This window comes from Podarcis cretensis (genome assembly GCF_951804945.1).
Source record: "Podarcis cretensis genome assembly, chromosome: 5".
Taxonomy (NCBI): domain Eukaryota; kingdom Metazoa; phylum Chordata; class Lepidosauria; order Squamata; family Lacertidae; genus Podarcis; species Podarcis cretensis.
In genome coordinates this window covers 15,797,477-15,823,228 of record NC_137174.1, presented here as the reverse complement: position 1 = coordinate 15,823,228, position 25,752 = coordinate 15,797,477, and the positions used below count along the sequence as shown (strand labels likewise).

At 45.9% G+C, this 25,752-nt stretch overlaps 1 protein-coding gene and 1 long non-coding RNA gene across 7 annotated transcripts in view; both read right to left on the bottom strand.

Moving 5' to 3' along the window:
* Window positions 1-4,867, bottom strand: part of KAT6B (lysine acetyltransferase 6B) — an 86,506-nt gene extending 81,639 nt beyond the window's left edge. For 3 of the 6 annotated variants that reach the window (XM_079975049.1, XM_079975054.1, XM_079975056.1), the window contains exon 1: window positions 4,746-4,867. The gene's annotated coding sequence lies outside the window, so the exon portion shown is untranslated. Of the gene's footprint in view, window positions 1-2,707; window positions 2,848-4,014; window positions 4,159-4,421; window positions 4,443-4,745 lie in introns of those variants that run through there. The other 3 variants (XM_079975052.1, XM_079975051.1, XM_079975050.1) reach the window with 3 other exon arrangements.
* Window positions 4,868-9,189: 4,322 nt separating this feature from the next.
* On the bottom strand, window positions 9,190-16,012 carry LOC307215858. The gene is made up of 3 exons (XR_013838682.1): window positions 15,798-16,012; window positions 14,835-14,887; window positions 9,190-9,415 (listed from the first exon to the last, which is right to left on the bottom strand). It is a non-coding gene; the product is annotated as an uncharacterized lncRNA (long non-coding RNA).
* Window positions 16,013-25,752: the final 9,740 nt, after the last annotated feature.

Sequence of the window (25,752 nt, the reverse complement as noted above, 5' to 3'; positions counted from 1 at the left end):
AGTGACAAGATAAATCCAGTGAAAAGTATGGGATAACAACTGCTTGGCATGCCATCTACCTTCCCCATAAATAAATCATGCTCGATAAATAGACAACATTGTCTAACCTCTCCACAAACTTTCTGCAAACAGATCAGGATGAATGCTCAATTTTTTATGTTAACACCAACACCCAATGCTTTAATAAAAGTGTTAACACCCAAGTTATCTTTACTTTCAACCTTCATTTTTAATGATTTTAAAATCCAGTGTTTAATTGGATAAGCAACTATGTATAATAATATATACGGAAACTTTAAGTAACTGACACTGCAAAACACTTAATGAAATTCCTCAAATGGATCCAATGGCGTAATGTTTCAATAAAGAAACAATATAGATGAAAATAAAAGAAGGAATAACATGGCAAATGTAGTAAGAACTTGCAAGGGTATCATAAAAAGAAAGCCTTGAATAGGTTTTTAATCCATGATCTATGTCTTATTGGATAACCTGTGAATTCACAACTTGGCACAGGTTTTCGGGGGGGGGGGGGGGAGTTGATAAAATAATTGGTAGAAAAATCTCTGAACGAGAGCTGAGGGGGAAATTATATCAAGAACCAAAATTATCTCTATGTGTACACATAAGAGAAAACCATTATAAATTATTCTATCAATGGTACATGACTCCACAGACCAAATACATGCAGTGGAGAGTGCTTGGAGGCATGAAGCCTCAAAGGCAGATGTGAAGCATTTGGGTGGAGTTGCCAATCAATTAAAATATTTTTTTTGGGGGGGGGGTTATATCAGTCATGACATCTCATAGTCATAATATCATTAGGGATCTGTCTGTATAAACAGGTCAAGCACTAGGACTTAATAAAGAATTTAATAGCTGTGATTCTTCTGGTTTTGCAAAAATGGAAAAACAGGTCACCGCCAAGAGTGAAAGAATGGCTGGTAAACAAACAACAAAAATGGAGGGCAGGAGTACTGTATAAACTTCAGAATTATAAATATTGGATTATACCAAACAATACAGATTTTTAAAAATAAATAAATAATCTCCATGAATTCAATTAGAGAATTCCATTTATTTACAATATAAATATTGAGGAGTTTTTTGTATGTGGTAAATCAGCATTTTCTAATTTTTGGATAATGTTTACAATATTGATATTTACAGTCATGTTTAGAAAAATAGACAGACACACACACACACACATATAAATGGCATATTTTTGTTACATCCTTGCAATCATCGTAGGTTCTAAATTAAGTTATGAATAATAATGACCATACACCTGCTATGTTTTGATGGGAGCCAATGAGGGGAGAGCAGGGCTTGCCATGTAATCTCAGACAAGTCTCCTTAGGGATGCTTCAAGCCCTCTTGCTGAACTTTCAGCTTTCATTTTTCTAAAATTAAAACCGCCAGAGCCCTCCTTCTCCACCTCCCAATTCCTGCCCATTTACGGGGCTACCGACTGACAAACTGACTTCACTCATATACCACTTTCCACGCCAAAGTGTGGCCAAAGTGGCTTGCGAACGAAACGTCCAGCACCTCACAATCCTACACAAGTGAAAAACGCAAAATAGCAAAATGCAGAGCACACCAGTCAACGTAAACAACAAACAAAGGCCAAGTACGACAATATTTGGAGCACATTTACACAACTACGGCAGGTTAAATAGATAATATCCGTATTTACTCAAAGCTAATGCGCCATCGAACCTAATGCGTACCTCCGTTTTCGGAATCTTGAAACATCCCTCCCAAAAAGGGCATCTATGCCAGCGAACATGCAACCAAATCGACCATCATTTGGCCCAAAAAGGTGAGCATTAGGGTAAATATGGTAAATACGTTAATTTGTATATGCAGAAGACATTTAAAATATATTTAAGGAACCGCAGAAAGAGGGGGGGAGGAAGTCAAGTTTGGAAATGTAAAAATGATTGTAAAATTAGTGAAATGTATAAATCTGAAAAGTATAAATACTTTTTTAAAAAATAAAAAAAATAAATAGAGCAAATACAGTATATACAGAATCGGGATCGTCAACTCTAATAATGATATACTGTGTACCTTTCCCTTTTGACATCCTTGTTCAATTAAACTCTTCTTTAAAAAAGAAAGAAGGGAGAGCACAAGGATTGAGTCCAATATTACCACAAAAACCCCACACGAATCAAGACAAAGTATGTCTAGTGAGCTGAAGAAAAACGCATTTTAATAATAATGATGATGATGGTGATAATAATAATAATAATATGTTTGATATTCACTTTATATTCAGCCCAATTAGTTAACTTCAGACTCTTACAATGATATATACCTTTCCCATTTGATGTCCTTGTTCAATTAAACTCTTATTTATTAAAAAAAAAGGGAGGGGGAAGCACAAGATAAGCAATTCCATACTGAGTCCAATATCACCGCAAAAACAAAAAAAACAACCCACACGAGTCAAGGCAAAGTATGGCTGGCAAGCCGAAGAAAAACGCTCTTTAATTAATTAAAATAAATAATAACAACAACAATAAGAAGGTGGTTGACATTCACTTCATAGGCAGCCCAATTAGTTAACTTTCAGACGCCTCCGCTGCTTGTTTCCTCCTTTGGGTCCCCCGCCCGCCTTCTCTCCCTCAGGCGCCCCGGCGGATCCTCCCCTCAGCCCCGCGGGGCCAAGGCCGGCCGCCTCACTCCCGCCACTCACCTCACCGGCGGCGGGCGGCCCTCGCGACCCGCCCCCGCGGCTTGGGAAGCGGCCCGCGAGGGAGGAGCCACGGCCGGGAGCTGCCGCAGCTGCGCCCCCTGCTGCCGGCGCCCTCGACAGCGAGCTTCCCTCCGCGCCGCCGCTCTCGCCTTTTCAAGCCGCCGCCATTTTGTCTCGCAATCAACGCGGCGCATCCCTACCTTGCCGTCCCCCGCCTCCTCGAGAAGGCTGGGGTAAAGCCCCGCCTCACCAGGGGTAAGCAGCCGCCTTCATTGGCGACGCAGCCCTGTCCATCATCTCCGCCTTACTCCCCCCCCACTCACATCTTTCTCCGACGCGTCCGCAGCGATTGGAGGGCGCGAGACGTCAATCACGCCTCTTAAGGGAGAGGGTGGGAACGCACTTCTGTGGCAAAGGCTCCTCGGATCGCGGAGCGCCGCCTTGTCCTCGGTTCTCATTGGAGAACGGTTACGAATGGGAAGGTGCAAGAGGAAACGAGACGGCACAGATAGGCTTCTTATAGGCCGCGGCGGCTGTCCATCAAGCCACTTCTCCTCCACACACACCCCCCCCGCTGAAGTTTAAAGCGGCAGAGGCGCCCTATCGCGGGAAGGAAGGGCGAGAAGAACGCTTAAGCGTGCCTGGAGCGGACGGGCGCGCGACACACACTAATAAGCGCCCGCTTAAGTCTTTGAGTTTCACGCCACGTGCCGCCGGAGCCTTTTGCCATCCACCCGGTCGGGCGAGACTTAAAAAACAAACATGTCCTCATCGCGATTCGGAAACCCGCCTCCCCTTAAGGTGCCTGGCACCGGCAGCAGCAGCAGCAACCCTTCGCACGACCGCGACGTAGCGGACAATTGATTCCCAGCTACACGACCATATGCAAGTCCACCGCCACCGATATACATGCATGCATGCATGCACACGCAAACCTCCCAGCTATATTGCAATGCACCCGGGACTCCCCCGAACCCGCCCATTTTCTGCAGAAAACAATCGCTGCCTAGAAAGACACACGGTGGGGGGGGGATGCAACACGCACGCACACACCAGATTGCTTTCGGCAACCGCCCCGCCGCTCTCCCAGCCCAGCCTGCTGCTGCTGCTGCCGCCGCGACTTGTCCACCCCCCCACCCCCGAAATGCAAAGGGCCAATACAATACAATCGCGCGGAGCCGGCAGAAGTGCCTGTAAACACGTGCACGGGCCTCTCCGGCTCGTAGAAAGCTTTGCAAAAGTCCCCGCACGGATCGTCAACAAACCCCTTCCCGCCCCTCCCCAACCTTTGCAGCTTGCAAATCGACCTTTTTCCTTTTCTCTCTGCTCGGGGATGTTTCTGCAGAAGCGGTTCGGGCGGAATGCTGCCTCTGCTGCCGCTGCTCCTCCAGAAAAGGCGATCGCGGCGGCGGCAGCTCCTCGCTGCCTTTTCCCTCCGAGCCAGCAACACAACCACCCTCGCGAGCCCTTTCCCCCTCTCCGCCACCCCCTTTTTTCCCAAATAAACGGAGAAGCCAGAAGGAAATTGGGAAAGGGGTGGGGTGCGGGGGGCGAGAGAGACAGAGAGTGCGGGAGGAATCCCGATGTAGCGGATTTGGGATCCCCCCCCCCATAATTTTTATTTATTTATTTATTTGCAATCAAAGCTTTCCCTCCTTTCTTTTTTGCGCCCCACCAAATCGCACGCAACGACATTACGAGGAAAAATTAATACCTTTTTGTCCCCTCCTCCTCCTCCTCCTCTCGCCTTTGCGAAGCCTCTCTTCTTATTCTCCCCACCCCCACCCCCCAAAAAGGGAGGGGAAATCACAGAGACGTGCGGAAACATAGATATATAGAAATATATTTACACCCCCCTCCCCCCCCCAAAAAAAAGGTTGCAAGCAAACAATCAGGTCGTGGATTGGGATTTGGGGAGTGAGGTTTCAGTACATATTCAAACACAGGGACGCAGAATTAGGATTGTTCATGCCCTCCCCGCTCCCGCAGCTCTGCCTCCCCCCCATAAAAAAAAAATTATTAAAAAAAATCCTCAAACCTTTCTTGATGCTAAATGGCCGCAGATCGCAAGGACTGGTTCTAAAACACAGGACTTGATAACAGCTAATTGAAAGGTTAATCTACATAGGCTCTGACAGACGAGGTCCCTCCCCGTTTCTGTTTTTTTTTTTTTTTTTAATCTGCTACTGGCAAGTGGGAAATTGAGCTTCTTAGGAACAGGGGGGGTTGATGGAGGGTTTGCTTCTGAGCCCCACCACCACGCCAGCCGGGTTCACACGTTAGGTGGCTAGATGAACCTGGAATTGTTGTTTTGATTGAGGCGACGTTTTAAATGTCCCCAGCCTAGTCTTAATGCACAGTTTACTCAGAAGTGGAGGCTTGCAGCATAGCCTACTCAGAAGTAAATCCCCAGTGTGTTCAGCTTCCTCATAGGTAAACATTTGTAGGATCGCATCCTTTCTTCCAAAGGCGCATAGAACTGCGACTGCTTGATTAAATAAAAGGCAGCGAGTACATAGTGAGGGAGAATCAACACCCTGTTTAAAGTTTCCCGTCATTAATCTTATTGAAGGAATTAGGACTTAATATGAACCAGTCAGCTGGGCAGGTGAAGTGAGATGACATTGATCTGAATGCCTTTTACAGTGGTACCTCGGTTTAAGAACAGTCCTGTTTACGAACCGGTTTACGAACTCCGCAAAACCGGAAGTAGTGTCCCGGTTTGCAAACTACCTCAGTCTAAGAACGGAATCCGAACAGTGGAAGGGCACCGGTGGCAGGAGGCCACATTAAAGAAAGCGCACCTCGGTTTAAGAACGGTTTCGGTTTAAGAACGGACTTCCGGAACGGATTCAGTTCGTAAACTGAGGTGCCACTGTACTGAGTCAGGCCCTACTGGGCTCTTCAACCTGGAACTATGCACTCCAGCATTCACCAATCTGTGTTTTGGACTACAACTCCCATCATGCTGTGCTGGCTGAAGTTGATGGGAGTTGTAGTCCAAAAACATAGGGAGGGCAGCAGGTTGGCAAAGGCTGATATCCTGCGGCTGTCAGTGGTTCTCTTGGGGCCTCAAGCAGCAGCTGTTTAGATCCCTTTTAACGTGAAATACCAGGGGTTGCACCTGGAGCCCTTAGATGCAAATAAGGTCCTCTATAAAAATGTGGATATTTTGTTTCTCTTAGTAGAGCAATCCTTTATCCATGTATAGACACATTTTCCAGACATTCACCCTACACAGGTGTTTGACGCGTCTGTTCCCACCAGGGGAAGATTTTGCCATCGAGTTTGTGGAGCCAGGTTCATTTTCACAGTGAGAAGAATCTGACGGAACAGATTTGCTGCTTAACGAGTGTATTTTGAGACACTGTAATTTTCCTGGGGTGAGGATGGAGCCAGTGTCACTCAGGCAATAAGTGGACTCCAGCAAGCCCTTCTGCAGTTGGCCACCACACAGCTGAAACCTCATGTAGCATTTGCTACACCTTTAAAGCACATTTGAAGCATATTTTGCCCCCTCATAGAATTCTGGGCCCTGTAATTTACCCCTCACAGCGTTTGAAAGCAGAATGGACATGTTGGTTCAAGGAAAAAAAATAGGTTTAAAATTAGTATTCCTGAATGCCAAGATCCAGGTTTGGGGCAAATACTCTTTGGTGAAAGAACCCCAGCACAGCTTTAAAATCACAAAATATACAGCAAAGCAAAGCAAAGCGTGGAAATATGGGCTGTTAGACCTTTAAAATACCCCCTTGTGAGTTCCAAAACTTCCATCTTCCCCCAGCAAAGGAAAAGACCACATGTTTAGTAAGTTAAAAATTGGTTTACTTACATTTTTTCCCAAAGGTCAGGTTTATGTGGTTTTCCATACACCAGTCAGAAAAGACACATAGGCAGTAAAACTTGGCTTAGTTTCAGAGTGGTGACAATTCCCTAAATTACTGGTCTAGGAACACAATAATGGCTTGTGAAAGCCATGCATTCCGAGCTGCAGCAACTATCTCAGACCTCTTCACACGTTGAGCTTCTCCGGTAGACTGGAAAGGGACAAAGTTTTGATTACGTAGTCCCTCCCAAGGTGAGCTAAGCCTGGCAAGGACAGCTTTCTCTATGGCCTTAAAACCTTTATGCATTCATTAGACTTAAGCATGTTGGTTATATGAGGCTTTTTAACCCACAGGATTCTGTGATAGACAGGATATATAATTAGGGGGCGGGGAAGGAGCGGCCTCAGCATCCTGGAGGGAACAGAATAAAGGTGACACATGTAGGGGTTAGATGAGGACAAGAGGGTAGTCAATTCATCAAGTGAAACAGGGTGGGTGAAAGAGGACCGCTAAGGAAAGCTCAGGAGGAGAGAAAGCTGGAAGTGGGAAGGGGAGAATGTGAGAGAGTAAGAGAGACCAGAGTAGGCGGGTGCAATGGAGGAAACATAGTATTGAGCAGAGCCCTGAGATCGACAGATGAAGGGTGGTATACAATTATTACAGTTTTCCCATAGAAAGTAATGCAAAATGGATTAATCCGTTCCAGGCTTTTAAAAACAACCCCTAAAACAGCAATTTAATGTGAATTTTACTATCTAACGAGACCACTGATCCATAAAACGAAAGCTATAAACAATGTACTGCAGTCACACAACCAATCTATCGGTAGCTGAACTGGGTTCCACACAGTCACACCAAAAAGAGCCATAAAAACACAAAATAAATAGCAAAAGCAGACAGACCTCACCGTAACACTCAAAACGGAAGAGTGGAACTCAAACTGGAAGCGTAACACTCAAAGTGAGTACGTTCGACTTCCGAAAAAAGGTCTGCAAACCAGAACACTTACTTCCGAGTTTGCAGTGTTTGGGTTCCAAGTTGTTTGAGGACCAAGGCATTTGAGAACCAAGGTACCACTGTATTATTATTATTGTTATTGTTGTTGTTGTTTGGTTGCCCAAAACAAGAGACAAAGTGGTGGTGGCACCACCACAGCCACCAATTCCATGTACAGAATTCAACCCAATTGGCAGCTGAATCTTAGTTCAACAAGGATGAGGGGATGGTTTTCCCTGCCGCATTTGAGGAAAGCAGGCTACCTAAACAAATTAGGAAAGGCTGGAAGGCATGTTCAGCTCTGTCCTCTAATATTTCACCACCACTCAGCAGCTGCTGCCTAAGGCAGCCACCCCACTCTGTCTAATGGTAGGCCTGCTCCTGAAAAGTGGAGAAGAATCCTTGAAGATTCCTAGAATTCGTGTCAATCAGACAGGTGTCATTGTTTGGCCACATAGATTGGGTGCAAGAAAGGGAGGGTGGGTGAAATTAGACGGCTTGTTTATTTCTTTCTGATGTGATGAGCGACAGGAGAACATGCACAGAGATATCGAATGGAAGGAAGGAGCTGGGGCTAGTGGGGTGAGAGGGGCAAATTAATGGTTAGGAGAGTGGGGCGGACATATCAAAGAGCTGAGGATAGGAATAAGTCACAGAGAATTCAATGCAGAGTCTAAAGATCAGGCGGGCACAAATTAAATGCTTCCCCGAAAGATACTGAGTCGAGTGACTGCGGGTTCTGGAAGGAAAACAAGCATGGAGGGAGATGTGATCAAGAAGAGAGAAACGCAAAAAGAGAGAAGAGGGACAGAGCAGTTCTTGGCGAAGACGAAATCAAGAGATTGCCCAAGCAGAGTGTGGGGAGTAACTCCAAGCCAGAAATTGAAGGAGACTATTGGGGCTAGAATGGGTTAAACCACAAAGCCTAGGACTTGCCGATCGGCAGTTCGAATCCGCGTGACCGGGTGAGCTCCCGTTGCTCGGTCCCTGCTCCTGCCAACCTAGCAGTTCAAAAGAACGTCAAAGTGCAAGTAAATAAATAGGTACCGCTCTGGCGGGAAGGTAAACGACGTTTCCGTGCGCTGCTCTGGTTCGCCATAAGCGGCTTAGTACATGACCCGGAAGCTGTACGCCGGCTTCCTCGGCCAATAAAGCGAGATGAGCGCCACAACCCCAGAGTCGGCCACGACTGAACCTAATGGTCAGGGGTCCCTTTACCTTTATTTATTGGGGATAGAAGATAGGAGGCAGAGGAACTGAGATCACCAAATAGCAAAATTGGCGGGGTATGTGTATGCCGTTGTCAGAGGAAGACGACGAGGCAGGCACCACCATCTGAAATGCAAGCGTGTGGAGGGGGGTGGGAGCCAGCCAGGGGTGCAGAGGCCAGGAAAAGCGTCCCCAAAATGGACTTTAAAAAGTGGGTTTGGAAGACGGCCAATAGCACCCCCGAGAGCAACATAGTTCCGCCCTGAACAATTATACGTTGAATAAACCTACCTGCCAAAGGCACAGATCCCTTTGGATTTCATATATTAAATGGGGGTGTCCCGTACTGGTTAAAATGGCTACAGTTATTATGAAGTATAACACACAACTAATATTATAATATTTAGGTGGTATAGCATTTTTATTCCACTTCATTGTTACATGATCAATTCAAGCACCGCCCCCCATATTTTGAGCAGCGATCTGTAAAAATCCTCTTGACTTGAATCATAATTGGGTCACAAATTGCAAGCATTATTCTTGAGCACTCAGGGTTTCCTATACTGCTTTTTGCATAAAACTCATCGGTCTCCTGCACACACACCTCCTTCGAGTGAACAGGGGATGCCAAAGAGCACAGGTTACCATGAAGATACAGCAGCAGACAAAAGCAAGCCTAATAAAAATAGAAGGTAAAATGAGACAATCCCATGCAGCCGACGTTATGTCCAAATGCGAGCTTTTTGCTTCCTTATTAATTTTGTTTCTTCCGTATATATCCTCATGTTTTCACCAAATGGTGCTCAAAACAGCAATAGCATATGAAGCAATTCAAGAGATGGTGATTTCCAACGGAGAAGGGGCAGGGGAAAGTTTTAAGTACCATATTTTTTTGCTCTGTAAGATTCACTTTTCCCCTCCTAAAAAGTAAGGGGAAATGTGTGTGCGTCTTATGGAGCGAATGCAGGCTGCACAGCTATCCCAGAAGCCAGAACAGCAAGAGGGATTGCTGCTTTCACTGCACAGCGATCCCTCTCGCTGTTCTGGCTTCTGAGATTCAGAATAATTTTTTCTTGTTTTCCTCCTCCCAAAACTAGGTGCGTCTTGTGGTCTGGTGCGTCTTATAGAGCGAAAAATATGGTGCCTCCGTCCCGCTGCTTCTCTGTTGAAAATCACTTCCTCTGGAAGCTGGCCCTCCTGCAAAGCAGCAGCCATTGGGGTTGGCATTAATGCATTTGCATCTAACACCAGTGGTGGCTGGTACCCACTGAATTTGGCTGGGGACAAACTGAGGTGGGTGGGGCAGAGTCCCATTTGCCCCCGAGGACCAGCCTCCACCATTAACACAAAGTTTGGTGCAAAGCTTCCAGAAACAATAAACCACACTTGCACATGTCTATTCAGCTCCACTGACTTCAGTTGGGTTTACTCTCGGGTAAGTTGGTACAGCTCAATCACAGGGAGGAACAATTTTAAATGGGTCTGGGAATCAACAGATCGGAGTGGAGTCATAGCCATACCCGAAACCTTGCCTCTCACACTTGCCAAAGAAGGTGGTCAGTGGTGGGGTCCAGGGGTGGAGCAGAGGGGCTCAAGTCAAGCCACTTTCAGGGGAGTGGAACAGCTTTTGGATCCAGTGGATCCATGGTTCAGTGGCATAGCATGGGTTGCCAACTCCCGGGGCCACGCTGTAGATCCATGGTTCAGTGGTGTAGCGTGCATTGCCAGAGCCCAGGGCCTAACAGAGCACGGGGAGCCACAGAGATAAGAAAAGAAGTTGTTCTGTTGTCGTTTGTGTGGAGAAGCTGTTTTCAACAGAGCCGAGCAATGCAAGCGCGCAGCACTGGGTGTTGAAATTTTGCACCCCTAATAATTTTGCACTCAGGGCAACCACCCCTGCGCCCCCCCCCCACTATATTGTCTCTGCTCATGTAGCACTCTATTTCAGGCTCCTGTGCTGGTTACAACCAGCAGGAACATTGGTGGCTGTAGTTGCTCAGCCAGCCACAGTTTTTGGGAAGCAGAGCAGGGGGACAACTTTGGCAAATCCTACCTTCTCAAGCATTGCTTACCATGGGGTTAGGATTGTACTGTTAAAAAACCCATAAATGGGGTTGCTGAATTCTTTCCCTGCTTGCTAACCTTCTGCTGCAGCTCCCCCCGCCCCTCCACACTCAAAGCAGTCTTCCTACAGTGTAAAATTGTGTGGGCTACTTACATAAATATATTGGGAATCAAATACCTCCTAAATGCAGATTCTTCCTCCACCCCCCACATGTGTTTCATCTCTGCAAAAGCAATAAAAACTATGAGCATGCAGGGTATTGTATCAAAATCTTGGAGGATTGCAGCAACACTCATTCACATTATTTGCCAGAGTAGCATTATAATTTATTGAAAATCAGTACATTGCAGCTTGACATGAGTCACAACACAGCTTGGGAGAGTCAGTAATTGCTATTTTCTGTCCCAGAGAGAATAAACACATTTTTCCCAACATAATAATTCAATGCCTCTGACCTTTTCTCTCTCTATACGTTACAGAGAATGTTTTGATATTTGACTATCCGAGATGAATTCTGCAAACGGACAAAAAGCTCAGCGATCGCCCCAGTGAAGGTGCATTGGGGTAGCCAACGTTCAGATGCTGTTGCCCTAAAGCTGCTGTGTGGTCAAGGGTGATGGGCGACTGAGTCCAACAATATCCACCCTTGATAGTAACCTCAATATGATTGTCAGTATTCACTGATGTACACCTGGGAGCAGGGGACAGATATATATTTATTTTGGGTCATTCGCAAAGTTTGTCAGGGTTCTGTCCTCTCCCCCATGCTTTTTAACATCTATATGAAGTCGCTGGGAGAGATCATTGGGGGTTTGGGTTGGGTGTTCATCAGTATGCGGATGACACCCAGCTCTACCTCTCTTTCAAATCAAAACCAGTGAAGGTGGTGAACATCCTGTGTGAGTGCCTGGAGAGGGTTGGAGGATGGATGGGGGCTAACAGATTGAGGTTGAATCCTGACAAGACAGAAGTACTGTTTTGGGGGGACAGAGGGCAAGCAGGTATAGGGGACTCCCTGGTCCTGAATGGGGTAACTGTGCCCCTGAAGGACCAGGTGCACAGCTTGGGAGTCATTTTGGACTCACAGCTGTCCATGGAGGCGCAGGTCAATTCTGTGTCCAGGGCAGCTGTCTACCAGCTCCATCTGGTACGCAAACTGAGACCCTACCTGCCTGTGGACTGTCTCGCCAGAGTGGTGCATGCTCTGGTTATCTCCCGCTTGGGAGCATTAAGGAAAAGACTCTACCCTAATTAAGATAGGAAAAGGGGGGCATCTGTAAACCCTCAAGCTTCTGTCACCTTCTAAGAGAACTAAGTAAAACTAACAATATTAAACATGGGTTTTTTTGCAGCCAAACTGGTGGATTTGCATAACCATAAGAACACATAATATGACCCTGAATACACAGGGGGGTCTAGATGTTTGAGACTGGAATTTTCCTTGCTCCCAAGAGGGTCTTCCAGCAGTACCTTTCAAGATCAAAAGCATACATTTATTACGCCTATAGAAAGAAGTTGTATGGTCCAATTCGCCCTACCCTGTGAATTGTCTTGTTTCCCCTGCATTGTGTCTCTTCTTAAGAAACTCTCCTCCAACCACTAAAGGCAAGGACAATTAGGTGAAAACAGTTTTTCATTTCCCAAAGAAGCAGACGTTGTGCTCACAGAGGACAAGGCACCCATCAAATGCCAATTTCAGCTCTAGGACCGGAGAACTAACTGGATTTGGAAGAGTGGCCAAAACATCGATTAGGAAAGGAAGCAAACATCTTGCAGGGATGGGCGCTGGGCTGTATGAAGAATGTAAGGGAACGTCGTCACATGGCAGCAGCAGAAAACTGAACTAAAAATCCCCAAACGCAGCAGAAAAATACTGAACTCATCTCACCCTACTTGGCTACAAGGATGCCTGCAGAAGCCTCACTGTTCAATCAACGTATTCAAAACATGCTGTGGTTTGGTCTTCAGTGATGTGCTGGTGGGCTTCTTCACAAACGCCAAGCTCCAAGAAATGGCATACATGTTTGTTGAGTTATTTCTGGCTCCCGCATAGCCAGAAGCACTCTTACCCATGCCAGGACATCACTCTGTTCCTTCTTTGCCACTGCTTCACATCGCTGGCTAGCAGGGCTGTTGAATTGCACACTGTTTGTGGCAGCAGCCCCTTAACTCTTCCGGGTCAGGGTTTGTAGAAAATGGGTTTGTAGTTACCATTGGGGTGTGTAGAGATGAATGAAGTTGCCTTTTCTGATAGCCTATGACCCCAGTAAGATAGCCATATTAGCAATGGGACATTAGTAGCTTTCACAGATAAACGCCTTAATCATATTTGTACATTATAACCCAATAGCTTTTGCTCTGTTGGTGTCCTAATTGTTCAGAAAAGGTCTATAATGTATTGAAATAATTTTGCAAGCATCAATGAAAAAGTGCACACAGAAGCTGTAAACAATGCCTAGAAGTGGGGGACAGGGGAATCTTAATTTTTCAGATTTCACTTTTGGGTAAACTTGTTTGCAGTTGTAGCCAAGTTGTGGTTTTTCTCCTGCCTATTAGACATCAAAATTCTCCCCATTTAACCCACCTGACCTTGATCATTTTCTTTACTGAGATAACATTCCTAGTGAACAACACCACTCTGGCTTTTTGTTTGGTGATGTAGGATTAATCCAGATACTATTTGTTTTATATAGCCCACAATCCTAGTAAAATTATTAGCCATGTTGGCTGCCAGTAATGAGCATCTTTTGCTGGAAAAAAGGAAAAGAGACCTTAATTGTGTAAAAAAAAAAAAGTAATACAAAAATAAGAGCAACAAAATGACAATGCAATTTGACAAATGCAACATATTCTGTGTGAACTAAAAGTTAGAGGAAGACGAAAATAAAATAGGTTCCACGACACTCCTTTATATTATGCCACTTGCTGCATTGCTACCTTAGCTTCACATTTCTCACTGGAAGCTGCTCCTGTTGGAAGAAACAGGAACATACAGAAGGGAAGATCTAGGAAATGCCTTACATTCTTTCCTGCTGGTTGCTGAACAATAGTGATTAAGTGACTAAGCAGCACCTCAGTATTTGCCTAATAAGCCTTGGACCATGGCCTCCATGTTTTCCTTTCTAACTTCCTATATAAATACCCAATTCACTCGCTATATATATATTTTTAATGAAAGCTAAATGAATGCACTCCTGCCAACCTAGCAGTTCGAAAGCACGTCAAAATGCAAGTAGATAATTAGGTACCGCTCCAGCGGGAAAGTAAACAGCGTTTCCGTGCGCTGCTCTGGATCGCCAGAAGTGGCTTAGTCATGCTAGCCACATTACCCGGAAGTTGTATGCTGGCTCCCTCTGCCAATAAAGTGAGATGAGCGCCGCAACTCCAGAGTCAGTCACGACTGGACCTAATGGTCAGGGGCCCCTTTGCCTTTTAAATGAAATCATCCAAAGTCTGAACCCAAAATGAAATTAGTTCATCCTAGTTCACCTGGCAATTATAGGAACTAGCTCCAGGTGTTGTTCAGATATTTTTGAACCAGTTTCATGATCCCCATTCAACTGAGTGAAGCCCTGATGAAAAGGACACCCTGAATTGTGTCTCAAAGAAGCCAGCACAGGCAGGGAGATGCGCCAAGTGACCCCACTCTATCAGGAAGCACGTTCACATTGTCTAGAAGCTCCAGGGGATACAAGCATCAAGAGCAACCACACTGCAGCAGGTAATGTAGTTTACATTTCCCATAAATGTTTTCTCTCTTTTTTTAAAAAAATATTCTAATAAATCAATGTCTTCCTTTGGAAAATTTCAGTGGGAAAACATTGTAGTTGTTGTTGTTGTTAAGTAATGGGTCTTGGCAAACCATTGCCAAGCACATTGCAATCTCTTTATTTCCAACTTAAAGAACAGAAAGCAACATGAACCGTCAAGAACAAAAGCACCTTGCTTGTAAAATATACACTTCAAAACCCTTGCCAGCCTGCTAGTTTTGTAGCAATAAGGCCCTTTCAAGTCAAAGGAAGTTACTCACCTAGGCCAAGCAGGAGATGAGAGCTGCTCTGGGGCTCCGAAGGTGTTTGAATTCTGGGAAACAAAGCAGGAGAAATCAAATAAAGGTTTTCTGCTCCTCAGGTGCCTTCCTTATCTGTGGCACCTCAAAGGCCTCTGTGCAAAGCATAAGCAAATCAGTTTTGCCAAACAAAAAGACAACGTCATTCGCCTTGAGCTTTTCCCATTGATTCTTGGTTTCTTTGTACTAAGTACTCAGGTTGCTTGAGACATTTCCCCTCGAGTGCCTGAAAAACATTAGAAATATATCCGGCTTGCAGACAACATACTCTTTTTTTTTTGTAGAAGGGGAAACCAAGGGACCCTCCATGACACAGAGGTATGCAGCATGAAGCCAGGACCTCACTCCATATGGGAAAACCTCAAGTTGTGACTCCCACCCAGAATCCCCCCTTCTAGAAACTGATGTAATGCTCACATGGGGAGAAAGTACCACAGCACCACTTCAAGGACAACCTCAAGGTGCACATTGCCTTCTAAGAGGAGGAGGAGGAGTTTGGACTTGATATTCTGTCTTTCACTCCCCTTAAGGAGTCTCAAAGCGGCTAACAATCTCCTTTCTCTTCCTTCCCCACAACAAACACTCTGTGAGGTGAGTGAGGCTGAGAGACTTCAGAGAAGTGTGACTAGCCCAAGGTCACCCAGCAGCTGCGTGTGGAGGAGTGGGGAAGCGAACCCGGTTCACCAGATTACGAGTCCACCGCTCTTAACCACTATACCACGCTGGCTTTCTTAGCTGATGGTGGTTGATTCTGCAAAGCTCCCTGGTTCCTTGATGTGAACTAGCCACCACCGCGAGCTCGGATGCCGGCAACCCCCTCACTACCTGACCCTTGTCCTGTGAAAAATGTTCAGGGATTCCACCTGAGAAGCTAGGCCAAGTCTCCACATGCAGAATAATGTTATAGGCCTCAGTCCAGCATACCTGAAGGAGGGTCTTCACCACCATCGTTCAGCCCGGACACTGAGGTCCAGCTCTGAGGGCCTTCTGGTGGTTCCCTCCCTGCAAGAAGCGAAGTTACAGGGAACCAGGCAGAGGGCCTTCTCAGTAGTGGCACCCTCCCTGTGGAACGCCCTCTGTTCTGATGTCAAGGAGATAAAGAACTATGCAACTTTCAGAAGACATCAACAGGCAGCCCTGTATTGTGAAGGTTTTAATGTTTGATGTTTTATTATGTTATTATATATGTTGGAAGCCACCCAGCCAGATGGGAGGGATAAAATAAAATAATAATAATAATAATAATAATAATGTATTACTTCACACCACAAATGGGAAATACCACTTTTGAATGCTCCCCCGCATTTTTAAAAGAACCCCCAAAGATTTAATAACCACCTTGTAAATAGAAAAATAGCACATCAAGGCTAAAGCATGCAGTTCTGCCTTTAGTATGCTGGTTTTCTTTTAGCAGTGATCTATCTACACCACCATAATAATGGCCTGCCATTTTGTTCTGCCACTTGGCATTTGGCACTGCCTTGCTGTGACAATCTTCTGAGTCATTGAGAAGTCAAGGGTCATGCCGTCCCATAATCGTACAAAGAGAGTCAACATAATCTGTCAGAAGCCAAACAGACCTAAAGCTAAGAGTGGGCAGTGATGGCCGACCAAACCCAAACTTTTCAATTAGTATTGTGCACCGTCAAGACAACAGAGAACACAAAACCACCATCTTCTGCACATTTGAACTACAAATATGGAGCTGTGTACAAAGTCAATCTCTATTTAAACATGCCATTTCTTCTATTATCCCAGTATATATTTCTACAATGGCTGATGGGTAGCTGGTGATCCTGAGTTTATGCTGTTTCTGTTATTAAATGAAATGAAACGGTACCATGTCTTAATTTTTTTTTTAAAGTAACCAATTTCTGATGTACTGGGGACAACATGCAGTGATGCAGTGGTTCTTACGGGTATCACGGTCCGGTTCACAGGCGATCGAAGTCCCAGCAGGGGACATCAGGACTGGGGGCAAGATGGCGGGGTGGGAGCAGGAACGGGGGTCCAGAAGCCAGGAGTCAGGAAGCCAAGAGTCCAAGGGACAGAGAGCCGGGAGTCAAGAAGCCAAAGGTCCGAGGATCAAGAAGCAGGGAGTCAAGAAGACGAGGTTCAAGGATCAGGAAGCAAGAAGCCCAAGGCAGGAAGCGTGTTGCTGTGGCAAAGAGCCAAAAGGAAATGCGGACCTTATATCCCTTCCCAGCTCTTGCCACCAGGTGCTGTGAGTTACCAATTGGCCTCACCTGTGCGGCCGCACCTTGCCTCTCCAGAACAAACTTAGGAAGGCCCCAGTCCTGCAGAGTCCTGTTGGTCACAGGGCCTGGCTCCTGCACGCACTCCTGACAACGGTTTTTTCTCTCTCTCTGAAAGTGCAATTGTATTCCACCAGTAAAACATGCTTTACCAATGGTTTATGGGCAGCATTCATGGGGGCTAAAGTAGCTCTGGTCCGAAACATTGTGCTGCCTGAAACTGAGGTCAAAGAGCAGGCACTTCCCCTGCCCCCATGAAGCCCTAGGCTAGCATTTAGGTAAAGGAAAGGGACCCCTGACCATTAGGTCCAGTCGTGGCCGACTCTGGGGTTGCGGCGCTCATCTCACTTTATTGGCCAAGGGAGCCGGCGTACAGCTTCCGGGTCATGTGGCCAGCATGACTAAGCTGCTTCTGGTGAACCAGAGCAGCACACGGAAACGCCATTTACCTTCCCGCCGGAGCGGTACCTATTTATCTACTTGCAATTTGATGTGCTTTCGAACTGCTAGGTTGGCAGGAGCAGGGACCGAGCAATGGGAGCTCATTCCATCGCGGGGATTCGAACTGCTGACCTTCTGATCGGCAAGCCCTAGGCTCTGTGGTTTAACCCACAGCGCCACCCGTGTCCCTGGGCTAGCATTTACCATGACCCAAAACTGTTGCCCCATTCAATATCAGCTCCTACCATGACCTGTGCTCCTTCAATGGCGCTACCTAAAGAAGGCCACTTCACTGCAGGGTCAACCCTGGGCTCAAGCCAGGAGCTCCCAACTCTGGATACAGTGTTTGGGATGGGCAGGTCACATGTAAAGTACAGTAGTACCTCGGGTTACATACGCTTCAGGTTACAGCCTCTGCTAACCCAGAAATAGTGCTTCAGGTTAAGAACTTTGCTTCAGTATAAGAACAGAAATCGTGCTTTGGCGGCGCGGCGGCAGCAGGAGGCCCCATTAGCTAAAGTGGTGCTTCAGGTTAAGAACAGCTTCAGGTTAATAACGGACCTCCGGAACTTACTTAACCCGAGGTACCACTGTACCTGTTTTGCTTCTAGACGGTCCCAGGTTTGATCCCTTGCAAGATTCCTGCCCGAAGGCCCCTGGGTGCTTTTGCCAGGCAGTGTCGACAATCCAGAACTTGATGGGCCGAAGATCTGACTCAGGATTGACTCAGTATCCTGCACAGATGTCAGAGAGCACACTTACCACCCGATTTCAGTGGGGGAAGTCACCGTAAACAACATTTCATTTAACAGAAAGGGGAAACAAATGCTTTCTCATAAGGGAAGCTGCAGGGAAACGATATTACGCCTCTCTCTTTTTTTGTTATTTCACGGGATACAAAACGAGGAGGTGGGGATCAATCAGAGCAGGAGCGGAAATCCCACCCCCCCTCAATACAAACAGGAGCACCAGCTGCATCCTTCAAGCCACTAAATTAGCCAGTCTGTTGATGATGTTGTGTTTTTTTATTATTTTAATTTTTGTGCGAATTCGATAATAGGTCGCAGTTCTCCTGGCAACTCATGAATGAGGCTCTTTATGGAAGAATTCACCTTGCAGCGGAGCTGCTGGCAGATGCACTGGGCTCTTTCCATTAATTAAGCAATAGGGGAGAAAACCGTTTCTCTCCCCCCCCCCCATACCCTCTTCCCCATTCTCTGGAGTAATCGGAGCCTGAGCTGTTCCTTGCTACCCTCAGTTGCCCTTGGACTAGTCAGGCCACCCCCTTAATCATTAGCAACTTGTGGGGAGGGGAGGGAACAAAGCAGAGGGGAGGCCACAAGATGTTTTAGTTTCTTAGTTTAGAAAAATATATATAGGTGGGTAAGTGGCAGGGGGAAGCACGGCTGTGATGTACCGTATTTTTCGCTCTATAAGACGCACCAGACCACAAGACACACCTAGTTTTTGGAGAAGGAAAACAAGAAAAAAAATATTCTGAATCTCAGAAGCCAGAACAACAAGAGGGATCGCTGCACAGCAAAAGCAGCGATCCCTCTTGCTGTTCTGGCTTCTGAGATAGCTGCGCAGCCTGCATTCACTCCATAAGACGCACACACATTTCCCCTTACTTTTTAGGAGGAAAAAAGTGAGTCTTATAGAGCAAAAAATACGGTATTTGATGACATAGGAGAAAGAAAGGAACAGGGAGAAGTTTCTCTTCCTCTCTGTCATAATATGAAAACTCAGGACATACACTGGAAGATTTGGCAAGATAAAGGTAAAGACGGGGCATGAAGAATGGGGTACGGTCATTACAGCAGTGGTTCTCCAAGGGGGTGGCAGGGGAGGAGGGCAAGTGTGGTGGGAAAATTCAAGGACAATCAATATATTTTGGGAATGATTTGTATATATATATAGGGACGCGGGTGGCGCTGTGGGTTAAACCACAGAGCCTAGGGCTTGCTGATCAGAAGGTCTGCGGTTCGAATCCCCGCAATTGGGTGAGCTCCCGCTGCTCAGTCCCTGCTCCTGCCAACCTAGCAGTTCAAAAGCACATCCAAGTGCAAGTAGATAAATAGGTACCGCTCCGGCAGGAAGATAAACGGCATTTCCGTGCGCTGCTCTGGTTTGCCAGAAGCAGCTTAGTCATGCTGGCCGCATGACCCAGAAACTGTACACCGGCTCCCTCGGCCAATAAAGCGAGATGAGCGCCGCAACCCCAGAGTTGGTCACGACTGGACCTAATGGCCAGGGGCCCCTTTACCTTTATATATATATGTGTGTGTGTGTGTGTGTGTGTGTGCAAGTGATACAGAGAAAAAAGGAGGGATGTGAGGGGGAGGGGAGAACAAAGATGTGTATCATCATCATCATCATTCATCATCATCATCATCTGTCATTGCTTTGTGACATTTTGGTTAGCCATAATCTGATTTTTCAAAATAAAAGTGACAGTACAACACTCAGCTATGCATGCTAACATGACTTGCCTCTTCCTCTGCATTAACTTATTTGGTCCAGGTCTATCTGCCCGTCGCTTCTCAGCGGATGGACCTGATGTCAACCCACAGGTAGACTTGGCACCCAGATGTCTTTATACTCCTGCCGAAACCTGTAATTCCTCCTTTGACTCCTGTCACCCTTTCTAGGCCTTAACTGACGGAGCTCTTGCTACCATCAACTTCACAGCATTTTTAAATAAATAAATAAATAAAGTAAGTAAGTAAGTAAGTAAGTAAGTAAGAATAACGATTCTGGTGTACACTTTCATACACTCTTCTGACTCCCCGCTCCCTCCAGCAACATTGGGATAATACTTTGCAGAACTAGTGTAACTTGTGATCTCTCTGCTACCCCCCACCCTGAACTACAAGTATAATAATGATGGACTTTATCTGCATTGGCAGAGCAATTTAAAAAAAATATTTACAAACTAAAGAACAACCCCCCCCACCCACTTTTTGTGTATGTGAAGTAAGACCAAAGTTTGATCATGGACTCTGGTACCTTTTGTTTTTGGGTTGATGTGCTACCCCCCTGTCCCAGCCACACTAAAATTCTGAATACCTCAATTGTTTTTATGGGGTGGCAGTCACTTCTCCACCCGCGAAGACCAGCAGAAAAGGCTCAAAAACAAACCAGAAAGTGCTTTCTCTGAGAGTCTTATGCAATGGGTGTTTCACTTTAGTTGTTTCTTTCTCTCATTGGCTAGACTAGCTTTCCTAAATGTCAAGCGTTGGTGTGACGTCAATCACTGGCAAAAAAATACTGAAAGGCTGGAGCCACAGCTGTCAAGCGTCCCTTATTTGGCGGGACAGTTCTTTATCCCAGTGCCATGTCCCGCTGCTGCCCCTTATTGATGAAGCCCCATTTGGCTTCTGGCTGGGCTTTCTGCCTTTGGCTCGGAGGGGCTCAGAAGTTGAACATAACTGTGCCTGGAAAATCCCTTATTTTGGCTGCTGATCCCCTATTTTCGAGGCTACTGGTCCCTTATTTTCAAATCTGTAAGTTGACAGCTATGGTTGGAGCATTTGCTGATCTGGGGGCCAAACCCACATGGCTGCTTGTTCTTCAAAGGAAGCAGGAGAGAACAAAAAGTGTGGGGCGGGGAGAAGCAAAGGCTGCTGGGAGCCTGCTAAGCCACACCCACTGGCAACTTCAGCTCAGGGCTCAGGTTAACCCTTTCATGCATGCGAGTCTGTAACTGTATCTTACAACACCACAGAGAAGGAGATGTCTAGATACACAGGAAGCCAAGTAACCTATTTAATTGCTGTGCAATGGGTCTTCTACATCTGGAAAAAGTAGGCAGTGGTTTCATTATGTTAAAAGGAAAGGTAGGATTTTCCGAGCTCTGCGGTGAAAAGTGGGACACCAAACAGGAAAAACATGAGAAGGAAATAAATTCAGTCTGAAAGGAATAGCAGTTGAAAGTCACATCTCTAAATGGCTCCATTGGCCGATTATTTGGTGTAACCAGATGAGCTGGTTCCAACAAGTTTTCACACTTCAGTGAAGCTGAGCTCGAATTTTTCTGACTGCGCAGCAGAAGGCAATCCTGTAATAAATGCTTCATCTTTCCCCAATCATCCCAAATTATTCACATGAAAGATCCTGTTCCCTCTCTTGGACTCTAATGAAGCTCCAGTTGAACCAATTATTCACTTGCTATTCATGTATTGTCTCACAAGGAAATCTCTGAAGCGGCATCATTAGGAATAAGAGATGATTGGCTTGAGGTGCCCCCCCCCCCCGGACAACTTCCTATTTTTTGTTCCAAAAGTCATTGCTTTGAGCTAGCAATTTACAGTGTGATAATCTGATGGAAAGCGATAAAATGCACCCAACTGCAGCATTGAAAATGGCCATATAATTATGCTTCTCATGACATGTATTTTTAAAAAAATGATAAAAGCAAAACAAAAAAAACCCCCACCTGTGCTGGAGTAGGGGAAATGCTGAAAAACAACACTATGACTTCAGTGGGATATTTATTTAATGCAGCCATTCAACTTCTTTTGCATTTTGCATTTGTCCTCTATAGCACAACCATATATTTGTGTTTGGTGCATGCAAATGGGGCATGGCTGATGGGAGTTGTAGTCTCACACATCCAGAGGATATCAGATTGAGGACGGCTTGCTTTTGGTATGTTAGCATGTATCAGGGCTGTAGCCAGCTTTGAAGAAGAAGAAGAAGAAGAAGAAGAAGAAGAAGAAGAAGAAGAAGAAGAAGAAGAAGAGGAGGAGGAGGAGTTTGGATTTGATATCCCGCTCTTTCACTACCCGAAGGAGTCTCAAAGCAGCTTTCCCTTCCTCCCCCACAACAAACACTCTGTGAGGTGAGTGAGGCTGAGAGACTTCAGAGAAGTGTGACTAGCCCAAGGTCACCCAGCAGCTGCATGTGGAGGAGCGGGGAATCGAACCCGGTTCCCCAGATTACGAGTCTACCACTCTTAACCACTACACCACACTGGCTCTTTGAACAGAAAGTGGCCTCACTACATCTGTGCCAGGCTTGCAGGGGAGGTGGCTGAAGAGGAAAACAGCTTCTAGCATTTTAGGGGACCCATTAAATATTTTAAGACGACTCGTCAAAGTGACAGACAGCTTTCGTAGGCATGTTTTATGTTTTGGCTCTTTTATTCTATGCTGCTTAAAACAGCACTGTGAAGTAACCTTCAGTATCTCAATACTTTTGCTTGTCTGGTTGTCTTCCATGTTAGTGGTTGAGTGTGTAGACTAGCCGAGTCAAGGGACAACGTCCCTGTGCATTTTACAGGCCACCGGTGGCATCGCAAAGCGCAAGAGTTTGGCTCCTTCTTGCTGCACCACAGAACCGCCACCTCCCAGCTTGCGACTTACATGTGCGCAGGCAAGAGCGGTAAAGTACACAAACCTGAATACAATACACAATACGCCCACCTCAAGCCTCAGTCAATAGCTTCTGTTTTGAAAGGCAGCTCAGGTCAGCCACATTGTGATCGCGGGAGATGACCTGCCGAGCGGCAGCGCTTTATGATTTGTGGGTTTCTAGACTGACTTGGCTCCATTTTTACTATTCATTTTCCCTCTAAGGAACCAGGCCGTTCAGCAGCTTTGGCAGCTGACGGCTATTAACTGTCACACTCCAGTAACCAGGGGATAGTTAGAGCGGCATTAAATATTTGCACGGTGCAGAGAGGCTGCACTTCATCTTGGAAATCCCTGGGCTGCGGAGCACTTGAAGGAGACCCACCTTATTGCTATTCTGATCGCTCCCCTTTTCATTAGACGTGTGAAATCTGTCAGCTCCATGGGCACAACCAAAAACTTGTCCTTTATGCCCGCCCGGCGACACATGAATAACCAAGGCCGGCAAGCCTTTATTTGGGCTGCGTTCTTGGTGAACTGGCTTTAATTGCTTCCCCTGAACACTACACTCGCAAGGGATCTTTGTGAAACAGTTTTCTTTTTCCATTACAAAACTGAAATCCCGAGGCTGTTTTATAGACGTAGTTCACGGGGTGTTGGACGAACCCTAGTAGTCCGATGTGCAAAAGGGGTGCATAGGGCGTGGGTGGGCAGTGCCAGTTTGGGAGAAAGCCCAGCTGCAAGTACAATGCCAGATCAGAGTATAAAGGTAAAGGTAAAGGGACCCCTGACCATTAGGTTCAGTCGTGACCGACTCTGGGGTTGTGATGCTCATCTCTCTTTACTGGCCGAGGGAGCCGGCGTACAGCTTCCGGGTCATATGGCCAGCATGACTAAGCCGCTTTTGGCGAACCAGAGCAGCGCACAGAAACGCTGTTTACCTTTCCGCCGGAGCGGTACCTATTTATCTACTTGCACTTGATGTGCTTTCGAACTGCTAGGTGGGCAGGAGCAGGGACCGAGCAACGGGAGCTCACTCCGTCACGGGGATTCGAACCGCCAACCTTCTGATCGGCAAGTCCTAGGCTCTGTGGTTTAACCCACAGCGCCACCTGCATCCCGAGATCAGAGTATACAAGGATCATAAATAGGGCTTTGTGTACTTCATGCTTCATTGTTTTTTTTAAATGCTCGAGTCATCCAAAATCTGCAACTTTTAAACATTACAGAAACGGAGAAAGCTTCTTCCATAATTTCTCTTGTAGAATCTGTTCGGCCATTTGTTTCCTATTACACATCTTTCCTCTTGGTTTTGATCATCACGGCGAGAAGTGGGATTTCCTCATCCTGGGTAGAAGACTTGCATGGCGGGTGGCTATGTCTGATTTTCAGAAGGCGGAGGCTCAGCAAATATAGTTCTGGAACCCCTCGCATAGCATATATTATTAAAGAAAACCAAAGGCCTGGTTTTTTAAAACTGTTAAGGAAGCCAGGAATGCAATCAGGGCAATATACATGGCTAGCGGGTTTCATAGCTGGTTTCTGCGCAAGACTCAGAATGTCAGAACTGGCTTTGATATAGGTTTATGATCCACTTGTTGAGAGCGGTGTTTCTATTCTGGCTTCCTCCTAAGCACATTCTCCTTGCCCACTGGCTCCGCATCAAATCAGTCTTTCAGAATCCCTATTTCCGACACCTTCCATTTTTGTTATTACATCTCCGCAAAAGCGGAACCAGACCCTCAGCTTTTAAGAGAACAAGCTTCCTTGGCTTCTTCAGAAAATACATTTTTCCTCCTTTTCTTCTCAAATGTTTGATGCAACAGCCAATTCAGGCTTCTAACATATTAGGAATATGGTTCATAAAAAAAATCCTCTTGCAGGGAATGATGAGCAAAGGAAAAATATTGGGGGGGGGGGGTGAGGGAGAAAATCTTTGCAACCGTTTGGGATGCTTAAGTGCTCACAATAAGGCATGATTATCTGAAAATGATTAGTGTCACTGGCCCAGTCCTGTGGAACACCCTGCCAATAGAGATTTGGTGCCAATTTTTAAATACCTGCTGAAATCTTTCCTATTCTGCCAGGCCTGTGAGGGCAATTGAGAGTACACCTTCCCTCACAATGGTCTGTGGGTGTTTGCTTCCCATGTCTTTTTGCTTTTAACTTTCTATGATTTTATTGTTTGGTTTTATGTTTTTATATTTTTGTAAACTGCTGTGCTGTATATCTTTATGATACAGCAGGGTTGAAACGTATTTTTTTAAATAAATAAAATAAAAAGACCTTAAGGGCACGCCTATTTTCTCCAGGCTGTAAGCAGACTTCTTAGAAATGGGAATCACCCTAATGCATGCCCTCTACCCAGCAGGCGCTCATTATTTGTTTAATCCACTGAGATGCTCATATAGTAGCAGTCAGTGCCTGAAATTAAGACTCCTCGCTCCCTCTTTGATCTTTTTGTCAGGCTAATGATTTGTATAATCTCCAAAACCTCACAAACCCTGCAAGCTCAGGAGGAGCACTCCTACCTTTCGAGTACCTGTCCTGTGTTTCCTAAACAGGAGCTATATTTAACTACAAGCCAATCACATGATCACCGAACAGGAACAGCACGGACACACGTCGGCTTAATGCTCCTGAGCTATGCCTGCCATCAGTTCTTTGCAAGGTGATTTCTTTCCAAACCCCAACATAGTACCACGGCTTAGTCGAAGATTTCCTCATGCAAAAGGTGCAATCCTTTTCTCTCACCATCCGGCTGCCATTTTTCGAGCGTTTACTCCCACCTATTGCCGATTTTGTCCTGACAGTTTTATTTCTTTCCAT